Below are 26,063 nucleotides of genomic sequence, written 5' to 3' on the forward strand. Positions count from 1 at the left end.
TGTCTGCCTTAATAATTTGGAGGCACTATTTTTATGAGGTGCATGTTGATATGTTCACTGATCACAAAATATTATAGTATATGTTTTCATAAAAGTATTTAAATTTTCATCAAAGAAGATGGTTGGAATTATTAAAAAATTATGATATGAGTGTTTTGTACCACCTGGGTCAGGCCAATGTAGTGGCAGATGCCCTAAGTAGATTGTCTATGGGTAGTGTTGCTCATGTTGAGGATGACAGAAATCATATAGAGCCTACAGAAATCATACGCAGATGTGAGGAGAAAGGATCATGTATTTGAGATTGGTTATTTTGTATATCTAAAGATATATCCCATGAAGGGGGTAAAAAGGTTTGGCAAGAAGGGGAAGCTTAGTCCCTGGTATATTGGACCTTACAGAATTTTAAGCCGTTTCGGAATAGTGGCTTATGAACTTAAGTTGCCTGCAGACTTAGCATCAATGCACCCAGTATTCCATATCTCTTTGTTGAATAAGTGTGTTGGTGAACCAGCTTTAGTTGTTCCTTTAGAAAGTGTAGATGTTCAGAACAACCTTTCTTACGAAGAAGTTCCAGTCGAGATCCTTGATCGCCAGATTAGTAGACTAAGGAATAAAGAAGTTACCTTGGTCAAAGTTTCATTGAGGGGGCCACTTGGAAATCAGAAGCATACTTGCGTACCAAGTACCCTCATCTTTTCTCCACGAACGCAGACTCAACTTAAGGTAACAATTTTCCCTAGCATTTATCATTTCCATACTCAATTCACGCTACATACTATTATCAGTCATCATGTATTCACGAAACTAGTTCAATCATGTGTCATGATTCACACTCAGTTATGTAATCATGCTTTCAGTATGTATATTCAGCATGTAACCTCAATTCCTCAGTGTTCTCAGCTTAACCAACCTCATTCGAGGATGAATGTTCCCAAGTGAGACATATTGTAATACCTCGAGAATCCCAACCAATAGTAGAACCATGCTTCAAGCTCATGAAAAATAAATTTTAGTGATTTGGTAGTTTTATGATCAAGTTTATGTGTATTAAGGCCTCAAATACTTCCTATCTATTAGGCGAATCAAAACATCCCTTATCGATTGAATTCTTGAGAAGGATATTGCTATAGTCAACTTCAAATGATTATATCATTCATTATACTACAAATTCTTTTGTTCATACCCACCAACAGATAGATAATTTAATTAGCTTTCCAACAATACCAATTTTGTCAAAATCCTATTTCGGAGAAAAAAGTTATGGTCGTTTTATGGTGAGTTGTCCGAACTGCCAAAGTACGATGGAAAGGCCGACAGACCATTGCTCCAACGACGAACCATTGCCCAAACTGTCACAACTAAGGTAGTAAGCCCATTTTTTGGCAATAAAGTGATGGTTTGAGGTATGGACAGTCCCCAGGTTGACGGTTCGGCGCCCAAACCGTCCCGCACCTCCGTTTAGCAATTTAAAGTCATTTTTAAAGGGAGTTTTTGGTCTTTTCCCACCCTTTTTAACACCTAATTACATCAAATCAAAACACATAAATCCATATTCATCCATAACATCAAAATTAGGGTTTATTTCATGATCAATCCCCAAGAACAAGATTCAAGCCCTTCTTCAAGAAAACTCAAGAATCAAAACGTCACCATTCAAGAACCTTCGAGAAAAGTTATTTCCATTCAAGATTCAAGATTTTGAGGTATGTTTGATATTCATCCATGGGTCATTTTCACCCATGGAGTCCAAAAACTAAATTTCAAATTCAAAGTTATGATTTTTACATGATTATTATGATTTTTAACCATGAATTCCCATGAACTTCGATTCTATACCATGGTTACACGTATTTCTTGTTATTAAAACCCATATATTTGAATGGTGTTGTTTGTTGATTTAAGACATAATTGTTTACTTTATTATTGAAATCATACTATTACTACAAGCTTTAAAACTAACCCCATGCTTATCTTAACCCATGCATTGCAAGTGTTTGATGAAATGCCTACAAGAATGAGTTTTGAATAAATGTTTGCATATCATGTCCTCAAGGTTTTTAGTATGATCCTGCTATTATTGTTATCGAGTCCTGGGGGTTTGAATACCCAAAATTTTTCTACTTACCTAGTTTTAGTATCTATAGAATGGTTTCAGAACATATAGGAATATTCTCAATTCAACCATTTATTACATTCAATTAAAAACAGTTTTGTCTAATAGTCAGTGTCATTCAGTTGGGAGTAACACTTAGCACCAAGTTATCTTAGGGATGGTGTCTCCCCTGTCAGTTAGGCATGAGGCACTAGTAGCAGTCCCTAGGTTCTAGACCTACAGAGCCACCATAGATTTTGAGGGGTCCCCCATTAGTTAGGCATGACACCCTCATCCTTTAGGACTTCAGATTGGTGGATTCACATAGCCAGTGTTAGTACCCGTGGCATGGTACTGACACCCTTCCAACTGGGGTTACAGGTTGGACCCTGATTGTATATTAGGGCATGTCAGTTATAGCTAGCTCCCACAGTCTCAGTCCAGTATTCAGCTCAGTAATTCAGTTTTGGTTTGCTTGACCATAGCATACAGATAGCAGTTACTCATTTATCAGTACTCAGTGTTTCAGCTTTAAGACTATATTCAAAATATAATTTATGCTTGGCCATGCATCTATCAGTATCAACATACTTCTCGTATTCTCAACACTTACAGATTTTATGCATTCTATTCAGTACCTCTTGCTATTCATTCAGTCAATTATTACTTGTGCACATGAAACCATACATATTAGCCTAACCCCATTTAGCATACCAGTACATTCAAAGTACTAATCACATACTTGTGTCTTGCACTATGATGTCTTATATCATAGGTTCAAATACTCGGGTTCCTAACTGTACTTAGACAGATCAGCCTATCAGCAGCAGCCAATAGTGGTGAGTCCTCATCCTTCTAGGATAAGTTATCTTATATTCAGTATGTTAGTAGTTCAGTTATCCAGCCAGCCGAAGTTATTTAGGGGCTTGTCCCATCAACTCCACAGTCAGTCAGTTTAGAGCCTTCCAGACTAGTACTAACAGTTGGTTAGTTTTTCAGTTGTTATTGTCAGTTGTTTATTAGTATTACCATTTTGTTCTTAGACGTTTGAAACTATGATTCAGTATTAATTTTAGTTGTTAAAACCTTATGGCTTTTTAGTTACTCTTTTGCATAATTTATTATTTTATTCAGTGCTCACAGCAAGTACGAGCTTAGGGGTTACCTTGTGGTCACTTATGACTGTGAGCACCGTGTGGAACCCAGGGTGTACTCTCAGGGAGTTACAAACCCCAAAAATAAAAAAGCAAGTCTAAATAACTTAACATTGATCTAACCATTTCCATAAGAGTTCTATTTCGGCGTTCTGCCACACCATTTTGTTGTGGTGTTCCTAGAGCAGAATAATGAGATGTAATTCCTAATTCTGATAAGTATTTAATGAATTCTACATAAAGGTATTCACCACCAAGATCAGATCATAATGTGTGGATATGTTTGTTATGTCACTTTTCTGTTTCCATCTTAAATTCTTTGAGTTTTTCAAAACATTCAGTTTTATGGTGCAATAAATAAATGTATCCATATTTTGAGTAATCATCTGTGAAAGTCACAAAATACTCAAAACCACCTCTTGGTTGTATATTCATTGAACCACGCAAATCAGTATGAATTAATTCTAACTTATTCTCGGCTCTATTTCCTTTGGAAGGAAATGTCTCTTGGTCATTTTACCTTCTAAACAGGATTCACAAGTTGGAAGTGCCTCCACTGTCAATGAACTAAAAGGTCCATCAAAAACCAACTGTGAGATCCTATTTAAGTTAATATGACCTAGACGTAAGTGCCATAAGTATGTTTTACTCAATTTCAAAATATGTTTTCTTTTATATGATTTATCAACATTATTAAGTTTCATTTTTTGTAGCATATTATGGGAAACATCAAATAAAAAAAATCATGTATTCTAGAAGCAGAAATAATAAAAGGCTTATTAAACTTAATAATTGAAGAATTATTAGCAAAATAAAATAGTAACCAACATCCATTATTCTTGCAACTGAAATCAAATTCCTTCTTATAGAGATACGTAAAGAACATTATTCAATCTTAAAACTCTAGAACTACTAAACAAAATAGAAATATTTGCTATAGCTAAGGCTGGTGTTGGTTCCTCATTTGCTTGAAACATGTTCAATTCATTTTCATTTAGGCATCGTGTTTCCTAAAACCCCTGCAAGGATATGCAGATAAGATTAGTGGCTTCCGAATCTATAGCCCGAAATTGGGTAGAAATAGCCGCTAAAAATATTTCAACAAGATATGAAAAAGATGTACCTTGTTTCTGCATCTTAGCTATGTAGCCGCAACACTATTTCTTATAATGACCAGGATACTTGCAATGATAGGTACCCTTAGGCTTACCCACACCACCATTAGCACCTGAAACCTTATGAGCCTTCATCTTCTTTTTATTTTCACCTTTCAGCTTAGAAGTCAAAGACGAAGGTTTATCAACCATCAACACTGCATGAGGATCTTGTTACTTAGTGATAGATTCTACCGCTTGCAGCTCATTTAATAAATTTGCAAGAGATAAGTCCATCTTATTCATTTTATAATTCAAGAAAAACTGCTGAAAACTGTCTAGCAGAGTTTGTAGGACTATCTTAACCTAAGACTCCTTATCAATAACCGCCCCAAGAATTTCCAGCTAGCTCAATAGAATCATTATTTTAAGAACATGTTCCCTTACCAAAGTTTCTTCAACTATTTTTTTGTTCAAAAGAGCTTTCATGGCCATCTGCTTTGCAGCACGATTTTGCTTACCAAACATATCTTTGAGAGATTCAAGCATATCATAAGCAGTAGTCATGGACTGATGTTGATGCTCCAACATATTTGCCATAGAGGCAAGAATGTAGCATCTTGCCATCTTGTCGTCCTTGACCCACTTATCGTAGATTTTAGTCTCATCATCAGTGGGTTCATTCGACTTAATAGGATATTCCTCAACCAGCATAAATTTAAAGCCCTCAGTAGTAAGAACAATATCCAAATTATGTTTCCAGTCCATATAGTTAGGGCCTCCTAATTTATTTTGATTCAGGATAGAAGTTAAGGGATTGAATGAAGACATGGTTAATTTGTTATATAATCAAATTAAAATAGATCATTAGACATGCTGCAGAATAATAAAATTCTTTAAAAACACATCACATATAACCATGCACATAAACAGTTAAAATCCTCAAGGAAACTTAACCTTTTAAGCAAATATACATGTAATGTCAGATATTTTATCTCTTAAATAAAATAGAACCAACTCAGTTGGAGAGTCAACTGTTTATTTAAGTTAGATAAATATCACATTTCATAAGTCTCTGTACCATTGAACCAATATGTAACTTAGTTGAAAAGTTAATACAAGTCATCAAAAACAAGAGATATAAAATAATATTACAATATACAAGTTTATCCGATGGGAAAGATGACCAATGTCAACATGTAAACTCATATTATGCACTGTAAATCCTAAGAAATGATCCCTATCACCACTGGTTTGCAAAAAATAATTTTTTCAGAATTTTTAATTTTTTTGAAAACATAAAAACACCCAAAAACTCATCAAAACAACCCCGAATGGCTAAAAAATGGCCTGGATCATAGTTTACTACGTGTATTGTTCAGTGGATCATTTCCAATAAATGTACAGAATTTCATATCCTTCAGAGTTCATTAAAAACTGAAAAACTTCAAAACCAACCAAATCGGCAATTATTGGCCGAGCTATTGCGAGGGACAGCAGGGCTGCCTGCACTGCTTGGCCTTACTTCTACTATTCATACAGTAAGTACCGACTATACTTGGTTGTAGTCTAGACTTATCACCATTTTTCCATTAATCTGCAAAACTAATTTTCACAAAACTATGCAAAATTTGTTTTATGCTTTCTTAATGATAAACTTAAATTCTGTTGGAATCAATAACATCATCAAAAACATAAAAAAACATCTAACAACAACATGATATCCCAAACATGAAAAGTAGTCAGCAACAACATGATTTCAAATAAAAAGCAGTCAGCAACAACATGATTTCAAAAACATGAAAAACAGCCAGCAACAACATAATTTATACAATTAGTATCCAAAATATGTACAACAAATCATGTAATTTCCTTTACATTGTCTAGCATATGTAAGAAGACTACTGATACTAATTGTTAGAACATGCACAGCGGAAGTAACAATTCTACAGGATCAATATAACTTACATATAATCTAGACAACATAATCAAAACAAAAATCAGAAAACTTACCTTTTGAAGCTTTCACACAGTTCGTTCAACACCTTATTTTCCAGGTCTGCTGATTTTTACTATTTCCTGATTAACTTTATTAATCAACCTTGTGTGGACAAGTACTTTTTTGGATTAGAGAAAGATGATTGGGTTCTAGAAAAAGCATATGTTTTCTTTTTTAATCACATGCCTCTATTTATTCCCAATTTCAGTTGAAGAAGGAAAGTCAATAGGTAATAAACTTTTGACCCTTTATTGTAGCCTTAATAGAAAAACGCTTTTGACTTTCATATCATCTTAAAACCACAAAATGTTTTCCACCTTAAATACTACCATAATGCCAAAATTAATTTTTAATACTTTTTTTATTCCGTTTTTACATAAGATTAGTAAATAAAATGGTATTACTTCTTCTCTTTCCAAATTTGATTAGCTAATCAGGCATAGTAGGGACCGTAGATTTATTAACTTAGTCTTCCAATTATGATATTAATTCGGTAGTGAATGAATTATCATATCATGATAAATTACAAATTATTCCACTAGAAATCTGTAATTGTACTCCTCAGATTAATTTTGAAATCTATCATTACATCTTATTTAACTCCCCATGTTAGAATTACCTACACTAATCAATTAGATTAAATTCTCTGAAAAATTTAACTTATTGATTAATTTAATCCTTTATTTATAATGCTTAACTTATTTCACATGACGGATACAAAATCCACTTGTAGGGTTTTCACGTGAAAACTTATAAGCTACCATAAAGGGGTGTCTTCTATCTCAAGTTCGAGACATGGTTCTATCAACTAATTAATATTTCACTAAGTGATTTGTCATCATCTAACCTATCAGGAATATGTTGACTCACAAAAGAGTCTCACCTTTTAATAGATTAAAACGATAAAATAAACCACATAGATCATAATTATATCAAGATTAAGAGTATAAGTACATGTAATGATTTAGAGAAATCATTTATTAATATTCAGAACATAAATGAATATCTCTAATTGGTCCGTTCAATACATACAAAATGTACTAGCACAAGAAGTTGGAATATACCACTCCCATAATTAAGATAAAATTATATTTAATCTTGTGCTACAATCATCAAGATGTTTGTCCTACCTCATCTTTGATTGTGAACATTAATTTATTACTTATAAGAACCGACAATTTTAATCTTCCGTGAATGAGTTAAAATACTCCATACACAAAATTGTCTACTATACAAGTAAAGGACACACATGTTAATCCAATGATCTTTTCAAATAAATATTTTATTAATATAATAAATAGTCTTTACATGGGATGAAAATATAATACTATAACACAAAGTACATGGTTAATAGTATATCCTAACACTATGATGTGAGAATTAATAAGTTTGAAGGCCAAACAAGTGGCTCTTTAAGTATGCATGGTATTATTGATCCTATCTCTTATTTCACTCATAGATATTATATCATGAATAACCCTTGTGAAAGAGGATATCTGTCTTTTTTAGAATGAATATATATGATTTGATTCTTCATTACTCATTAATTTTTATCTTTTTAAAGATAATTTTTTATTTGAAGATGATATGATCATTTATGAAGATGAGCATAGTTGTATTTATTGTGAAGTTGATCATATAGCAATTATTTAAAGGCTATAGATATCTGATAATCCACTATAGGGTACAATGTGGGAAGATAGTAATGAGCCTACACAAGAAAGTGGATTAGTTAATGAAAACTTTAGTATTAGTTTCTTTCCTTATTGTACTTATGTTTTTGAAGACATAAACTTGTTGGATTATACCGATATTTCTTTCCTTAAAAGTGATAATAAGTCATTTAAAGATTGGTATGATCTAGTTAAAGAGATTAATTTGATACTCTTTTTGGATGATGATTTCTTATTGGTGTTTTTAGAGATACTTATAGTGATTCTTGATGATCCTAGAGGGTTAAAGTTTGTTGTTAATCTCGAGGATGTTTATTGTTGCTTGGTATTACTTTAAAGGATTATGATAATGTTTGTCTAGTTGTTGTTCCTTTCTTTATTTTTTGAGGATTGAATTCGTGGACGAGTTCTTTTCAAGAAGGGGAGAATGATGTAAGTCCGAAAAGCTCCAATGATGTGAAAGAATTCCTACTTGATATCAAGAGTTTAGAGTGTCTCAGCAGATCATGGAAAACAAGTCAAGAAAAATTTAACATTATATTGTTGGGTATTTTGATATTGACATAATAAACATGTAATAAAGGATATTTATGACGTTTTTTACATTACATAACTATCGCACACCCAAATGTATATGGTTACCCAAGTTGTAAAGTAACCTTTGAAAGTCAAGTGTCAATCCCACAGGAACTTATGCTCAACAACAGTCTAATTCTAGTATTACTAAAAAGATTAACCAAGTGCAAGAGTACCAATAACATTTAAGATTTGAGAATTAAAAGTAACCGCAAACAATGTGAAAAGTATTGGAGACAATATTGGAGAAGAATCCAGGGTCAAGGTACTTTGAACAATCCTGCTGAACTATAGAATCTCTTTGGTTTAGTTAATTAGCGTGGTTGTTGATTCACGGGCTTGATAACATAAGTAGGGAATAGTCATCCTCTAATCATCTATCTAACTTATCCCACAACTATATAGTTGAGCGAGGATGTGAGAACTAAATTAAACACATTTATATGTCACCCCATATATGAAACAAATAGTCCGAATAAGTTATATTACTATCATAAAGGTAAATCCAAATGTTGATTTCTCTAAGTGTAGGATCCCACTCCATATATCCTAGACGATCTAATTTATTATTCCTTCTTTCTGGATCACAATAGATTTATAGGTTTATCCTAAAGGTTGCGAATTCATAGAATAATAAGAACAAGGGTATATGAACAACCAGGCATGATAATCAACTTAAAAAAACTTAATTAAAAGCATAAGTATTGTGTTCTTGGCCTTGATGAGGGTGTTTAGCCACTCATGATTTTACAACAAATCACAATTAAGAAATTCATGCTTCAAAACCAAAAGTAAACTAAAGAAGAGATAAAGAACCCTAATTGTAGCCTTCCTCAAGTTTTCAGTCCCAAAAGTTGTCCAAGGTGTCTTGAATAACAACAAAGTTTCCTATTTATACTAAGAGAGAAGTTACCCATTTTGTTCCCTTGGGCATGGCATGCTCTTGCATTGGCGTGATTAGGGGCGTGGCATTCCCTAATCACGTATTCACACTATTTTATACTTTTTATATTTTGTCCTTTGGCATTGCACATACTTATCTCAGAGGATCAAGGGTGTGGCACGCCCATGGCCTCAAAAATTCCATATTTTGCCATCTCCAATTCCTTCTTTTTGCCTTTGATTTCCTCAATCGGTGGGTGTTTTTCCAACATTATTTGACCTTATTATGATCCCAAACATTTCTATTAACATCTCACATTATCTTCTATAACATCAAACACCACTAATTAGTACATACAACACACTAGAATTCATCTTGATACACTAGAATAATACATAGCTCAAGGTAGTAACACTAGTTTTCTTGTATAAACTCTAAGTGACAAATTTGATTCTTGACTTATTTTGAACACACCTTAAACAATCATTTTGACTCAATGATTCTCACTTATACCATTAATAGCTCATGATGCACACAAGAAGTCCTCAACACTTGGCTAAATACGTATAGATAATGACACTTAGGTGCGTAAATCCACCTAAGATCAATAACCCTAGTATAAATATATTGAGAGATAGTTTTTGAAAATTATTGTTTCTCCTTAGTGATTTTAGGTTAATTTTCTTTATCTCTTAACAAATCCTTCTTGGATTAATTCTTGGCGAGAATTTCATTGTATGAGTTCATTCTCTTCTCCTGTGGTTTAATCTAGTAACTATATGTGTATTTAATTGTTAGATTAACCTTTATTTCTTCTAATTTTTATTATCCTCAATCTAATTTCTTTATTTACTTACAATTCTTTTGGTTTTATCTTTATTTTACTTGTTGTGTTCGGCTTTGGTGTATAATATTACATCACACCAACAAGATATCTTGTTACTCCCTGAATACCACTAAACAATTGTATTTAATGTTGGCTCACACAATATGTACAAGAACTAAAACTCAACCTAGCTTAAGGCTGAAGTCATTGACTACAATTCTGTGAGAGTCCTCTATTTAACTAGCATACTTTCTTTTGATATCTCTCACACTTTTATATCAAATCTAGAAATAATTGATTTTTAAATTAAAATAATAGTGCATAATAACAATACTCCTTTATATTTTTAAAATAATTTTATCTACTTGAAATGCTTACCTGTTAATGCAGAAAGGTACCCAAGTGACCACACAAATGGATATTCAAAGATCTTCAATAAGAGATTACAAATGGATACTCAATCTTGAGTTTGCCAGAGAAACTAAAGTAGTTATGCTTCACTGATCAATAATAATTTGGCGGTTACACTGGATCTAAAGAAAATTTATCACACCTGTAACAGAAGGTTTTGTGATAAGAAGCCTTGGTGCCAACTTAAATCAGAGTACCCTCACAATCCAATAGTATATGTTTCTAAGCCATACATGATTATTGATTTGATAAAATACCTTGATTAGTTTTTGATGATGCAATGGTGTGTTTAATAAGGCTCATACAGTGAGAAGGAAACTAAATGATTGTGCCTGAAATAAACGTAAGCAGAGAATATGTGCAAGGCAATGAAAAGACTACGAGAGATTCTAGTTACTTTTTTAATTTAGGCGATCATCTTGACTTTATTCAAGTGGGAAATCATGCTTGTATTTTTCAGCTATTGTCATAGGAGCTTAAATTTTATTCACCTTCAAATATTAGGACAAGTGCTAGGAAATATAAATTATTGAATATAAAAATCAGGCATGAGAGGTTTAGCTGTAGTTTTTGATTCTATTTTGGAATTATTTTTAATCCTATGTCAAGACATATTTTGTTTAAAACTGATATCACAGACAGTGAAAAGAAGTGAACCAGAGAATTAATGCATACTTCAACAACAGAAATTCATTTAATGTCTACTGTATTTAAGAAAGAAATTCATGTTGTAATTATAGATAGATAAGACAGAGAAGTTTCACTTGATGACTTTCCTTATTAATTAAGTGAGAAAAAAAAAGAAAATGTTGATTTTTGCTTCATATATACAACTAAAGCATAGAGAGCAAGTTAAATATACCTCTAAAATTTCTATGGCCAACTCAAGAATTTTTCTTTCTGTCCTGAAGTATCTTCAGTATATCAAAAGTTGCAGATGAAGGAACTTGCTAATTAGCATAGAGCTAAATTGCTAATTTTTTATAGCCATAATTATTTTGGTGGGATACCTGTTCCAGGTGCCACACCAATAAAAGAAGGATATAGTTCACATAAAACCTCAAGCAGGTTGAAGAAAATTTTTGGGGAGCCTGACTAGACCAAAGATACTAAACTTTTATTTGAAAAAATGGTTTCTAATACTAACTCTTTGGCTAATCCTTTATGATTGGAGGCACAAAGGAAGATTAAAGGAATGAAAATATATCCTCTTTATCTATGGCAGTGAAAACATTATCATTATGATAACTGATAGGGTTAGATTTATAATTAGTTCTACTTCTAGTATATTGTGCTCGAATCTCATCGGGTCTCAATATTTGAAAATAGAGAGAAGGTTGTATTGTCTTTAAAAGGTAATTCATTGACAAAAAATGATGTCAAATTTGATAAACTCATCATTTACGATGTTAACATAGGTGGTCTTTATAATGGTGCTCTTGGATTCTTCTGCAAATTTAGTGATCTGTGATTAGAAGCCATTGGTAGGGATGATCTAGAAAATTTACTCACTAACACATTATTTGAGTTTGTATTCAATAAAAGCAGAAATTCTCCATTCATTTTATTCGTCAAAGATTCTCAGAAATCTATGATAGGAAATTCAGATCATTTTAAACATTTAAAAGTTAAATTGAGAAGCTTCTAGATAACGTAGTTATTAATGATTCTCACACTCGTATAGATAATCATAATTTGAATCAATAATAACTTCATTATCAAGAAGCTTCTACAATGTTGAATAAGTTTCTAAATTTTCTGCCATAAATTTCTCAAAATATTTCATGAACAAAATGAATAAGAATTTCTGCTTTCACTAAATACAACTTCAAACAATATGTTAGTAACTTTTCTTTATCAGCCATACTAGTGACTTCTAAAAACAGTTTACTGACTTTGTAGAAGAAATTATGAGCACCATCACAAAAACCATCTAAGGTATCGCCACAAGGGATGAGTTTATCAAATTTTACACCAACTATTATTAATGAATTTGTCATGATCCGAACCAGAGCCTGATCATAATGGGTATCTCAAGCCTACCATGGACCGGAGACCACCCCCATCACCTAACCTTATGAGCACAAAAATAACAATAAATATAAAGCGGAAGCCAATTAAACAGTAATAAGAAGATGAATAGATGACTCAAATAAAAATTAGGAGTCAAAACAGCAACCAACCCACATTAGTCCATAAAAGCCTTTAAAACTAGAATAGAAACTACGTCGGGATATGCCCCCGACTATGACCAAAATAATCCAAAACTACTGAGTCGATAAATAAAGAATAATAAAATGACAAGGCCTTTCGAAGGATGAAGGGTCACCACTTAACAACAAGTCAACAGACATGCTAATCCACCTAAAGTTGCACGGGAGCAACAAAAAAGTCTTTGGACCCTATATCGTTAAACGATATAGCGTCCGAGGATGACCAGTAGGATAAGTGCTAGAAAGTGACTTAGGGAAAGGGATAAAATAATGCTATGTCCAAAACCAGTCAAAACCACATGCACACATTCATATATATATATATAAGATGTCGGGATAGGGTAAGAGTCATGAACATAAAGTTTTTAAGCAATTTACCTGGATTGTGTAGCTCAATCCCTCCTAAAGGTACCCATGGGCTATATGGGTTCAGCTCCCCCTACTGAAAGGGCTCCAGTGTGTGTTACCCACACGAATCGAAGAAAAATCAAGGAAAAGCTAAAGCCATCAAGTAACTAGGCATCCCAAAAATATATATCAAGTATGTGTCAAGCACACGATAATATAGACCCACAATGCAGGCAAAGGTGGTTTCCAGTGTTAATCTCCCTAGGACTTACACCTTCACAGTGAGCTACACAACCCCCTTTAATCCCAAATTAAAATACTTCGCAAGTAATTCCAACCATTAACCCAAGAGTCATTCATTAAGGTATTTTCTTCTTGGTATCGTCATACCAATATGCTTGCAAGCTAAATTAAAATTTCCAAACCAATCCACATAACAACATTAACTCCTAAATTCCATTACAATCCAAACCATGGCCGTCAAGACCATCCAAATCCATTTTTATGTCCATTTATCTATTAATACAATGCATTGGGCTCAAAAATAAGTTAGGCCTTCAATTTTTCATAATTAAAATCAAATTCACAAAGTGAGTCGAGGTTCGTGCAATTCCAGTCAAAATTCATCCAATTTGGGAAAACCTATGTCCTCCATTCCAACTATTTAAATAATATATCAATCCAATCTCAAAACATCAATTCAAAGCATGAATAATCAATTGAAAATATGGGACAAGCAATTCAATTAGTAACAATCAAAACCCCTCGACCCAATTTCAAAATCCACAATTTAAATCACATAAAAATCTAGTCCATTCGTGCCAAAATGTAAAATTATAATTTAAAAACGAGAATCATGCCTAAAATACACATGAAATTGAGGTCAATTTGATGTTTGGAGTCCAAAGTAGTGATTTCTTGAAAAACCCTTAAGCTTTCTTGGGTGGAGATTCAAAGATGAATAAAGTAGTGTTTGATTTTAAAAAACTGAAATAAAAGGGTCCTATCTATGTTTATAAGTCGTACAAAAGGCAAAAAGACAAAAATCCCCTCACCCCAAGTGAAAAAAACTGTACATAATTAAAACATCACCGTGGCATGATGTTATTACGGAGGTTAACCTCTGTACCAAACTAATATCGTAGAGGTTAACCTTTGTGGCACATTGATATTATGGAGGCACACTGCCTCGAAGATCCAAAATAGCCCTAAACCGTTTACGAAAAATCCAAAACTTTTCAAAACACCCTTTTAACATCTCTCGACACAATTCAAGTCAAAAATTGATATTACGTACGCGCAAAGGTCAAAAATAAAATGATCAAAATTTTAAGAGGTCTCAGATAATTACCATTAAAAGACAGAATAATCTTCCTTCTAGCCCCAAATGTGGGGGCCCTAATAGGAGTTAAGCGCCCTACACCAGAAGTAGAATCAATAAACTTGACTCTATCACCCATCATAAAAATGATGTTTTTTAATGCCCCAGCTAAAGAGGATATTTTGTCATTCTCTATCTTCGATTGTGCTTCATAAACATAAAGGATTAGCCAAATAGTTAGTATTAATGATTATTTTTCTATATGATGGTTCAGGGCCTTTGATCCAGTCAGGTACCACTAAAATTTATTTCAAGTATTGTAAGATTATATGTGCACTAGATTCCTCATTTATTGGTGCAACACCCTTCACATATAGCTCACCCAATAAAGCATAACTATCAAAAAACGAGCAATTTAGATCTATAATAATGAAAAAAATGCCTTCAGTAATATCTTCTAATATATTTCAAATATTGTAGGAATAGAAAGTAAAATTCTTGGGTTGGCTGTTGAAGCTTAGAGGTGTATTTAACTTGCTCTCTATGCCTTAGATGTATCTATAAAGCACTAATCAATATGATTTTTGTGTTCTCACTTAAGTAATAATGGAATTCATCAATGAAACTTATATATCTTTTCCATAAATAATTGCACCATGAATTTCTTTCTTAAATACAACAGATCTTAAAGGCATCTTGAGGTTGAAACAAACATTGATTCCTTAGTCCACAATCTTTCACTATCCAAGATGATGGGTTCAAATAAATAGATCTTGACATAGAGTCAAAAGTAATGTTAAAATAGATATACCAACTATAATTTAAGCATATCTTGATATTCAATAGTTTTATTTCTGGAATGGTTCCTAAATTGGAAGGTGACTTACATGTAAGCTCATATAACAATAGCTGAAAACATAAGTATGATTTCCTATTTGACTAGAGTTAACCCGATCCTCCTAAATTGAGAGAATAACTATAATCTCTCCTAACGGTCTTTCTATTGACTTGCACACATTATCTTCTTGTGTTTCTCTCAATCACAACCATCCAACTACCTTCTTTATATATAGGCCTTATAAAATAAACCATTGCTAACTTAGCATATTTCCTAGCTATCTTATACTTCTCCCTATTCATCTATTTCTTATCTTTATCCTTACTCTCTACAACTTTGATTAAACCCCTTTCTTAGCCTCCACCTTCCTTTTAACTTCTCTATTCCACCACTAGTGCCTTACAGACTCTACGAACTCCACCATTCCAATTTTTTCAAATATCTTAGAATCAAATACTCTCCCAGTCAACACTTTCTGAGAATTGAGAATCACATTTCTCTCCTCTTTAGACACACACTTCCGTTCTTCCTTCATCTTCTTTATTTTAGGGCCACTGCTTGGATTTTCTTCAATAATTTTTATTTTCTTGGTACCATATCCCTCAGTCACTTTCTTCTTCATAGCTATGTGTTTCTTAGGAGTTGAAATCCTTGACTCTATCTGATCGGACCTGGCCCCTCTTCATCCTGAACTTCTCTTCTTTCTTTTTTCTATTTCAGCAGCAACATCAGAGTCAATTTCATCATCACGCTCTCCAACTTCAATAACTTCCACATTATTTTTATCTACTACTGCTCCTTTTCTCAAGCTCCTTCTCTTGGTAGTCGTATATTTACTTGACTTCATGGCATCTCCCAATACCCCTTGTTGAGTAAGTCTTGGTTATCTTTACAGTCTCAACCAATTTTTCTTTACCCTTACTACCTCTTTGTTTTTGTATAAACCATCTCAGAGGCAAGTCATCCTTATAAATCTCCCCATCCTTATTAAGAGGTTGCACAAACGAACTAGTATGCTCATCATCTTTAAGAAGTATAATAAAATAACAGTGAAATATTTTCATCACCTACAACATATTCCTCCATCTTTATAGTTCTCTCTCTAGGATTATTTGACAGCAATATCAAACTCTTAGCAATCCAATCCTCTCCAGCCAACTCACTACTAGAGAGGTTAGATTTTTTCACAAGGAGGTCTTCATCAAAGAGTTGAGTAAAGATAGGGTTTGAATCAAAGAGATGGGAGAACCAGGTTTATTTAGAGTTTTAGAGGGGCAGCCATATCAGGATTTTGTGGATGGAATAAAGGGCTAAGGAAACTTGAATTCTATAGGAGATCCAAAAGCTACACTTCGGTCAATAACTATAGCCATTTCAAAGATTGATTCGACCATTTTTTGGGTTTCTTTCATGGTGGACTCATCCATGAAAACTGGTGTTGAAGATAAGTTAACTAATGGGTTTTCAAGAGGGGTTTACAAGATAGGATAGGTTTAGAGTTTTGAGAGGGGACTGAAGAAGACTCTTTGTCAGTCATAGACACTAGTAAAGAAAGAGACACAATGAGAGAATTTTTAGATAAAGGTGAAAGATATTGAACAATTTTGGATTATTTTATGGGATTTGAAGATGAGGTTTTGTGTAACGCCCTATTTTCTAAACTGGATCGATACACGGTGCCCATGATCCCGAGGGACCTCAAGCTAACCTATGACTGATATCTGTACCTGTATACTGCAATATATGATGTAATAATGCAGAAAAATATTAATAATAGGCCATAAGGTTCAACTGCATAGAAAATCTGACAAATCATAACATCCATATGGGGTAACGAATACCCAAAACAACTAAAATCTGAATCAAATTAAGCTAAATCTGAAAACCTCTAACTACTTTCTGAGTAAGGAGTTGAAGGAACATGTCTCCAACTAACTCCGTCTAGCAAAATTGAACTGAAATAATAAATGAAATAAATAATATCATCCTCGAATGGATGAGGACTCATTGCAACTCTAAGACTGGAATGCTACTGCTACTGCTGATCTGGAGCTCGTATCTGTGAACCTATGGTGTAACGTGAAAGAAAGCACCATAGCAAAAATGCATTAGTAAAACTGAGAGTACTGAGTATACGAGTGAGGTAGGATAAATGTAAAAGGGTTTACATGTATGAACAATGCTAACTGACTGACTGATATGAACGTAAGAGTACAAACATGCATGCATAGTAATTGAGATTGTGATTACGTGATATCTAGATCTATACACTAATGCATGATCTACTGATATCTAGCATGACAAATACTGAAATTCTGATAACATAGATGACTGTGTCAGACAGTCCTGAATCTAATAGAACTATCTATGTTCCATTCTGTAACTGAATTAATTGTATCTAACCATCCTAATATACTGCAATCTAAAGAACTATCTAATTTCTTTTAATAAAACTGGGACTGAAACTATGGTAGGTAGTTGTTTGACCGACATCCCTTAATAACGCATGTAGCTAAGTTGAGGTCCAATCTCTGCCCCGACTGGAAGGGTGTCAATACCATGCCACTGGCAAGGATAGCTGTGAGAGACCCTTAGCTAGCAGGTACTCAAAATAAGAATGGTGGGAACCCTAAACTAACAGATTAAGCCACCTCATCAACCCTAATATAACAGGTTAAGATGTCTCAACCTATGTTGGCTACATAGTTCTGGAACACAAGGATGATTACTAAGAATCACACCCTAAACTAGCAGGTGAGTGCCCATTCTTGGGTTCACTCAGTGCTAACTCCTACTCCCATCTGAAGATACTGAACGTGATTTAACTGACGGTACATGAATTGAGTAACTGACTTCCATTGACTGATGGATTAGTTCTACTATTTGAGAATTAATTGAGATCATAAGATTTCTGAGGTTTCCTGAGTCACATGCCCGACTGAGTTCTATAGATCATGGCTTGACTGAGATTATCGTGATAACATAACATGGCTCTAGGAACACAGCTATATTTTTAGGGTACAAGTACCCCCAGGACTCAATGGAATAAAACTGGCACACATGAATGACTTGATCGTAAGAGTAGAGTCCACAATTTACCATATCATGAGTAGGGGATTTCACACTAAGCATAGTTCTCAACATCTTATACATGGAAGCAAAATTCATACAATATGTATATTTACATAGCTTCAATATCATGGTCAATCCATATCACAATAACAACGCATATCACTCACATGGAATTTGTGGGAAATCGTAAAGCATAGATCATGGACTTGTCATTCAAGCACTATTAAATCATGGGATATGAATTCTATTATCCTAGGCATATTATCAAACACTTTGCATGGGTTTCAACTAACAAACAGATATACTTCAAGAAAACACCTTTAGATATCATCTTGAAACTTAACAATAATCATCAAACATCCTCATATCACAACAAGACAATCACAAAATAATATTTAAAACATAGTTCTTGAGCTCTATGAATGAAAGGGATCCATAGATGAACACTACGCATACCTAAATCAATGTTCTTGATGTTTTTGAACTTGAAGGATTTGAAATCCTTTGATTTTTTGAAGAAGATTGGGTCTTGTTCTTGGAGATTAAATTTAGAGAGAAACCCTAGTTTTTTTTGTGAAATAATAATGAGCAAAATGGATGAATTCAGACTCATCTAGGTATATATAGGCGAGTGGTAAGTGACCAAAATACCCTTGTTAAAATGGCCTGGAAGTAAACTGAACATGGCGTATGACGACCCGACTGATGGTCCTTCAGTAACTTGACAGTCTGTCATTTCAATCGTCATACGTGGACCAGAAATGGGGTTCACTGGTGGATGATGGCCCATCAAAAATTTGATGATTCGTCAACTCGTTCGTCAATCCTTATCCAGAACGTAGCCCTACTGGCTAGGTTGTGATGGTCAAAGTGGCGGTTCATCACTTGTTTGGCGGTCCGTCAACTTGGACATCGCACCTGGGCGTTTCGGTTAGTTCTGAGTAAAACATCCATAACTTCCTCATTTGGTGTCGAATTTGGACAAATTGGTATTGTTAGAAAGCTAACTCAATTTCCCACGTGATAGAAAGTAGAAATCTCATAATTACCACGGGTACAAAAATAGATTTGTATTTCAAAGAAAGTACTAGCATCTTTTAGATAATTTCTAGCTAGGAATAAAAATGGGTATTACAATATCTCCCCCTTGAGATCATTCGTTCTCGAATGAGACTGACTAAAAGGAAAAATAATAAATGAACATGAACTGAACATGAGTGACTGAGACATGACTTCATGACTGACATGCTAAATATACTGAACTTATGCAAATCTGATGAATGGCTAACTAGTACATGAATACGTAACTGAGTATTCTGATAAACTGAGTTTCTCAAGACGAGAATGCATAGATAATGCATGATTTTATACCTGAACTGATACATGAATGCATGACAGAGTATGAAATGGTAGTAGATACCACGTTTATAATGGGAACATGAATATGAAACTGAATAAGCTTAAGGCGAACTATTACCTTAAGCTTGATCTGAATCGGCAGAGAAGAGGTAAGGAACTTCGTATCTATATCTGCTTCTACTTCCCAAGTAGCTCCCTCGATGGACTGATTTCACCAAAGAACCTTAACTAGAGGGACCTCTTTGTTCCTCAATCAACGAGTTTGATAGTCTAAGATTTTGATTGGAATCTCTTCATAAGAGAAACTATTTTCAACATCAATGCTACGAATTGGGACTACAAATTCTAGGTCACCTACGCACTTCTTGATCAAGGACACATGGAAGACCAGATGAAGTAAGGCTAAATTTGAAGGCAATTCAAGCTCATAAGTTACCTTGCCTAAACGGTTGAGAATCCTGAAGGGACCGATATAGCGGGGACTAAGTTTCCTTTTCTTGCCGAACCTCTTCACTCTCTTCATGGGAGAGATCTTGAGATAGACATAGTTATCGAACTCAAACTTGAGATTATCGAACTCAAACTTGAGATCCTTTCTACGAACATCAGCATAACACTTCTGTCGGCTCTGAGCAGCCTGGAGTCTCTCTCTGATCAACTGGACTTTCTCTAAGGCATTGAAAACCAAGTCAAGATCTATGACTGAGGCCTCACTAACTTCAAACTAACCAATTGTAGATCTATACCTCCTGCCATAGAGAGCTTCGAATGGAGCCATTTTAATACTGGAATGATAGCTATTGTTTTATGCAAACTCAATCAAAGGCAAGTGGTCATCCCAACTTCCATTGAAATCAATTGTACACGCCCTTAGCATATCTTTAAGAGTCTAAATGGTCCTTTCTTCTTGACCATCTATCTGAGGATGAAAGGTTGTACTGAGATGGACTTGGGAACCAAGACCCTTTTGGAATGCTTTCCAAAAGTGAGAGGTAAACTGGGTACCTCTGTCTAAAATAATAGATAATGGAACACCATGTAATCTGACCAACTCCCTGATATAGATTTTGGCGTAACCCTTGGCTGAATAAGAGATATATACTAGAAGGAAATGAGTTGACTTGGTCATCCTGTCTACAATAACCCAAACTGAATCGTGCTGATGACGAGTTCAAGGAAAACCCATCACAAAGTCCATGTTCACTTCTTCCCACTTCTAAGTAGGAATGGTAAACTTCTGCATGGGTCCACTAGGCTTGACATACTCTATCTTAACTTGCTTATATGTAGAGAATTTAGCCAAAAACTTTGCAACATCTCTCTTCATCCCACTCCACCAATAGATTTTCCGTAGGTCACGGTACATCTTAGTGGTCCCTGGATGAATAGAGTATCGTACACCATGAACTTTTGCAAGAATCCATAGCTTTAAGTCGTCTACACCTAGAACACAGAGACAACCCTGACAACGAAGAACCCCATCTACCCCTTGGGAGAAAATCTCTATTCTCTAATTCTGAACTGACTCTTTTAGCATGACAAGGCTAGGAACCCTATCTTGCTTTTCTTTCACCTCAAAAACTAGAGATGACTCTGAACTACTCTAAACGCATACACTACCCTTCGAAGAATCAACTAAGCGAACACCTAGTCTGGTGAGCTGATGGATTTCCTGAGCTATGTTCTTCTTATTATCCTTGACCTGAGAAACACTACCCATAGATAGTCTACTGAGAGCTTCGGGCAAAATGTTGGCCTTGCCCGGATGGTAAAGGATACTCATGTCATAATCTTTCAAAAGCTCTAACCACCTTCTCTGATGAAGATTGATATCTTTCTGAGAAAAGATATATTGGAGACTTATGATCCGTGAAGACATCTACATGAACTCCGTATAGATAATGCCTCCAAATCTTTAAGGAAAATACTACGGCTGCTAACTCAAGATCATGAGTAGGATAATTTTTCTCATGGGGCTTTAACTGTCTGGAGGTGTAGGCTATGACCTTACCATGTCGCATGAGGACACAACCTAAACCCACTCAGGACGCATCACAATATACCACGAACCCATTTGAACCATCTGGAAGAGCTAGAACTGGAGCTGAGGTGAGTTGAGTCTTCAACTCTTCAAAACATTCTCACAAGGATCTGACCATTGAAAATTGACCTTCTTCTGAGTCAATCTGGAAATGGGGGATGCAATAGAAGAAAATCCCCCGACAAATCATCTGTAATAGCCAGCCAATCCTAAGAAACTCCTGATATCTGATGGACATATGGATTGAGGCCAGGTTCTTTCGCTCGATCTTATGAGGATCTACTCTAATTCCATCACAGGAAATAATATGGCCAAGGAATGCTACTGATCTTAGCCAAAACTCGCACTTACTGAATTTGGTGAATAGCTGGTGATCTCTGCGAGTTTGAAGAATAATCCTGAGATGGTCTGAATGATCACGCTTTGTGCGAGAATAGACCAGGATATCATCTATGAAGACTATGAAGAACATGTCCAAGTATTGCTTTAACACATAGTTCATCAAGTCCATGAAAGTGGCTAGGGCATTGGTAAGACCAAAGGACATAACTATAAACTCAAAGTGACCATACCGAGTACGAAAAGCTGTCTTCGGAATGTCACATTATCTAATTTTGAGCTGATGGTATCCTGATCTGAGGTCTATTTTGGAGAAATAACTAGCACCCTGAAGTTGTTCAAACAAGTCATCTATTCTAGGTAGAGGATACTTGTTCTTGACTGTAACTTTATTGAGCTCACAGTAATTAATACACATCCTGAGAGAACCATCTTTCTTGCGCACGAATAAGACTGGTGCACCCCATGGGATACACTGGGCCTGATGAATCCCTTACCTAAGAGGTCCTTCAATTGATCTTTCATTTCCTTGATTTCTATTGGTGAAATTCTATATAGCGGAATATAAATAGGCTGAGTATCTAGAATAAGGTCAATGTCGAAGTCTATTTCCTTTTTGGGAGGAATGCCTAAAAGATCTTCGGGAAATATATCTGAATACTTATTTACAAATGGGACTGATTTAAGACTAGGAGATTCAGAATTAGAATCTTTAATATGAAGGAGATGATACACACACCCCTTAGAAATCATTTTCCTTGCCCGAAGGTAGGAAACAAGCTGACCCCTGAAAGATGAAGTACTACCCTTCCACTCTAGGATGGGCTCATTCGGGAACTGAAACTGAACAACCCTGGTTCTGTAGTAGACTATGGCATAAGAGGAATGAAACCAATCCATTTCGAGAATGACATCAAAATCAGTCATCTCTAACTCAACTAAATCTGCTGATGTGGCTTTCTGAAATATCATAGCCGGGAAGTTCCTGTATACCCGCCGAGCTATGATGGTTTTACCCACTGGGGTAGAGACTGAAAAGGGCTCTGCTAAAATTTCGGGACTGATTCCAAAATTGCCTGCTATATAAGGAGTAACAAAAGACAAGGATACACCTGGATCTAGCAAAGCATAAACATGAACATGGAAAATCTATGACATACCAGTAACGATATCAGGAGAATTTTCCTGATCTTATCGGATCTGAAGTGCATAGAGTCTGTTTGGGCGTTTCCCACTAGTAGCACTGGAAGCAGTACTCTATTGATTTGGGCGATCGAACTGAGCTATGGAGCAATTCTTCTAACCCTATAGACCTGACTGTAGACACTCTCTAATCCTATGGCCTGGCTTTCCACAACTACCAGCTAAAACAAGTATCACTACCAGCTCTACAGGTACCCTTGTGGTTCTTACCACAAGTTTGACACAGGGGATTAGTTCAGACACTGCTGACACTGCCCTGAGACTTAGATCCTGTTGCTTGATCTCTGTTGCCGTCTCTAAATTTTGGCACTGGGGCACTGGCGGAAGAAGAAGCTGGAATTGCTGGCTTAGGATAGAACTACAAATAGTTTTCTCTTTCTGATTTTAGTTGAGCAAAACTGAAACTGCCTGACCTTGCTATCTTATTCTTCCTCTCCCTAGTCCTAATCTTTTGCTCCTCTATTTGTTGAGCATGAGTAATGAGCCTGGCTAAAGTCATATCACTGTTCAGCATCGCAGACCTACACTCATTTACCATGCAATCATTCACCCCTAACACAAACTTGTTCATCTTAGCCCTGTTGTCTGCAACCACATGAGGGGAATATCTGTCAAGCTGAGTAAATCTAAGAGAATACTCCTTAACCATCATATTTCCCTACCTGAGGTTGATGAACTCTAGAACTTTTGCCTCCCTAAGCTCATTAGGAAAGAATCTATCTAAGAAAGTCATGACAAATTCCTTCTACTCTATAGGACCTGCATCTTCTAACCTCTTAGACTTTCACTATTTGTACCAAGTGTGAGCAACATCCTGCAACTGGTATGTGGCTAACTTGGCACTCTGACAATAAGTAACACCCATGATGTCTATGACCTTCTGGACTTCGTCAATGAATTCTTAAGGGTCTTCATCAGACTTAGACCAAAGAAAGATGAAGGGTTCATTTGGGTGAAGTCTTGAATCCTAGATGCAGCTAAGTTGGCAACTAAATTGGCCAAAATAACTAGAGGCATTTCATTTTAGGTAGCCACAGACTTAGCAAGTGTGGTAAATACGGCCCTAAACTCCGCATGAGAAACATGTTCGCCTAAAGGATCTTCTGGCTGAGAAGCTGGCTGGTTTCTTCTCTTTGGAGGCATATTCTGAAATAAGAGAAGAATGGATTAGACTGAGAGTTTAACTTGATGTTATGCTCACTAGGACGATATGAATACCGAAAGAAGGGAAATTGTTCCCAAAATATTTTATAGCCTCATGCACATAAATGTGGTGTGCAACACAGCCATGCAAAAGCCTCTACAAGATGCAGTTTTCAGACTTCCTAGGACTCTGTTGAACCTTAGGCTCTGATACCAAGTTTGTAACACCCCAATTTTCTGAACTGGATCGCTACACAGTGCCCATGATCCCGAGAGACAATAAACTAACCCATGACTAATATCTATACTTGTATACTGCAATATCTGACGTAATAATATGGAAAAACATAAACAATAGGCCATAAGGTTCAACTGCATAGAAAATCTAACAAATTATAACATCCATATGGGGTAACGAATACCCAAAACAACTAAATTTTGACTCAAATCTGAGCTAAATCTGAAAACCTCTAACTACTATCTGAGTAAGGAGTTAAAGGAACATATCTCCAACTAACTCCGTCTAGCAAAACTAAACTGAAATGATAAATAAAATAAATAATATCTTTCTCGAATGGATGAGGACTTACTATAACTTTATGACTGGAATGCTATTTCTACTGCTGATCTGGAGCTCGTATCTGTGAACCTATGGTGTAACGTGAAAGAAAGAAAGAACAATAGCACAAATGCGTCAGTACAACTGAGAGTACTGAGTATATGAGAGAGGTAGGCTAAATTCAAAAGGGTTTACATGCATGAACGATGCTAACTGACTGACTGATATGAATATAAGAGTGCAAACATGCATACATAGTAACTAAGATTGTTAATACGTGATATCTAGATCTGGACACTAATGCATTATCTACTAATATCTAGCATGACAAATACTGGATCTGATAACATAGATGACTGTGTTTGACAGTCCAAAATCTAATGGAACTATCTATGTTCTATTCTGTAACTGAATTGACTGTATTCGACCGTCCTGATATACTGAAATCTGAAGAACTATCTGAGTTCTTTTAATGAAATTAGGACTAAAACTACAGGAGGTAGTTGTTTGACCGACATGCCTCAATAACGTATATAGCTAAGTTAGGGTCCAATCTCTGCCCTGACTGGAAGGGTGTCAATACCGCACCACTGGTAAGGACAGCTGTGAGTGACCCTTAGCTGGAAGCTACTCAAAATGAGAATGGTGGGAACCCTAAACTGATGGATTAAGCCACCTCATCAACCCTAATCTGACAGGTTAAGATGTCTCAACCTACGATGGCTACATAGTTATGGAACACAAGGATGATTACTAAGAATCACACCCTAAACTGGCAGGTGAGTTCCCATCCGTGGGTTCACTCGGTGCTAACTCCTACTCCCATCTAAAGAGACTGAATGTGATTTAACTAACGGTACATGGACTGAGTAACTGACTTCCATTGACTGATGGATTAGTGCTACTATTTGAGAAT

The 26,063-nt window shown here is 35.2% G+C and overlaps 1 long non-coding RNA gene across 1 annotated transcript; it reads right to left on the reverse strand.

Annotated features, from left to right (window-relative positions):
- Nucleotides 1-4,093: 4,093 nt before the first annotated feature.
- LOC107872403 lies at nucleotides 4,094-6,500 on the reverse strand. The gene is made up of 3 exons (XR_001674815.2): nucleotides 6,357-6,500; nucleotides 4,373-4,561; nucleotides 4,094-4,268 (listed from the first exon to the last, which is right to left on the reverse strand). It is a non-coding gene; the product is annotated as an uncharacterized LOC107872403 (long non-coding RNA).
- Between the last annotated feature and the right edge of the window lie 19,563 nt (nucleotides 6,501-26,063).

The sequence above is a fragment of the Capsicum annuum genome, chromosome 5, assembly GCF_002878395.1.
Source record: "Capsicum annuum cultivar UCD-10X-F1 chromosome 5, UCD10Xv1.1, whole genome shotgun sequence".
NCBI classification, from domain to species: Eukaryota; Viridiplantae; Streptophyta; class Magnoliopsida; order Solanales; family Solanaceae; genus Capsicum; species Capsicum annuum.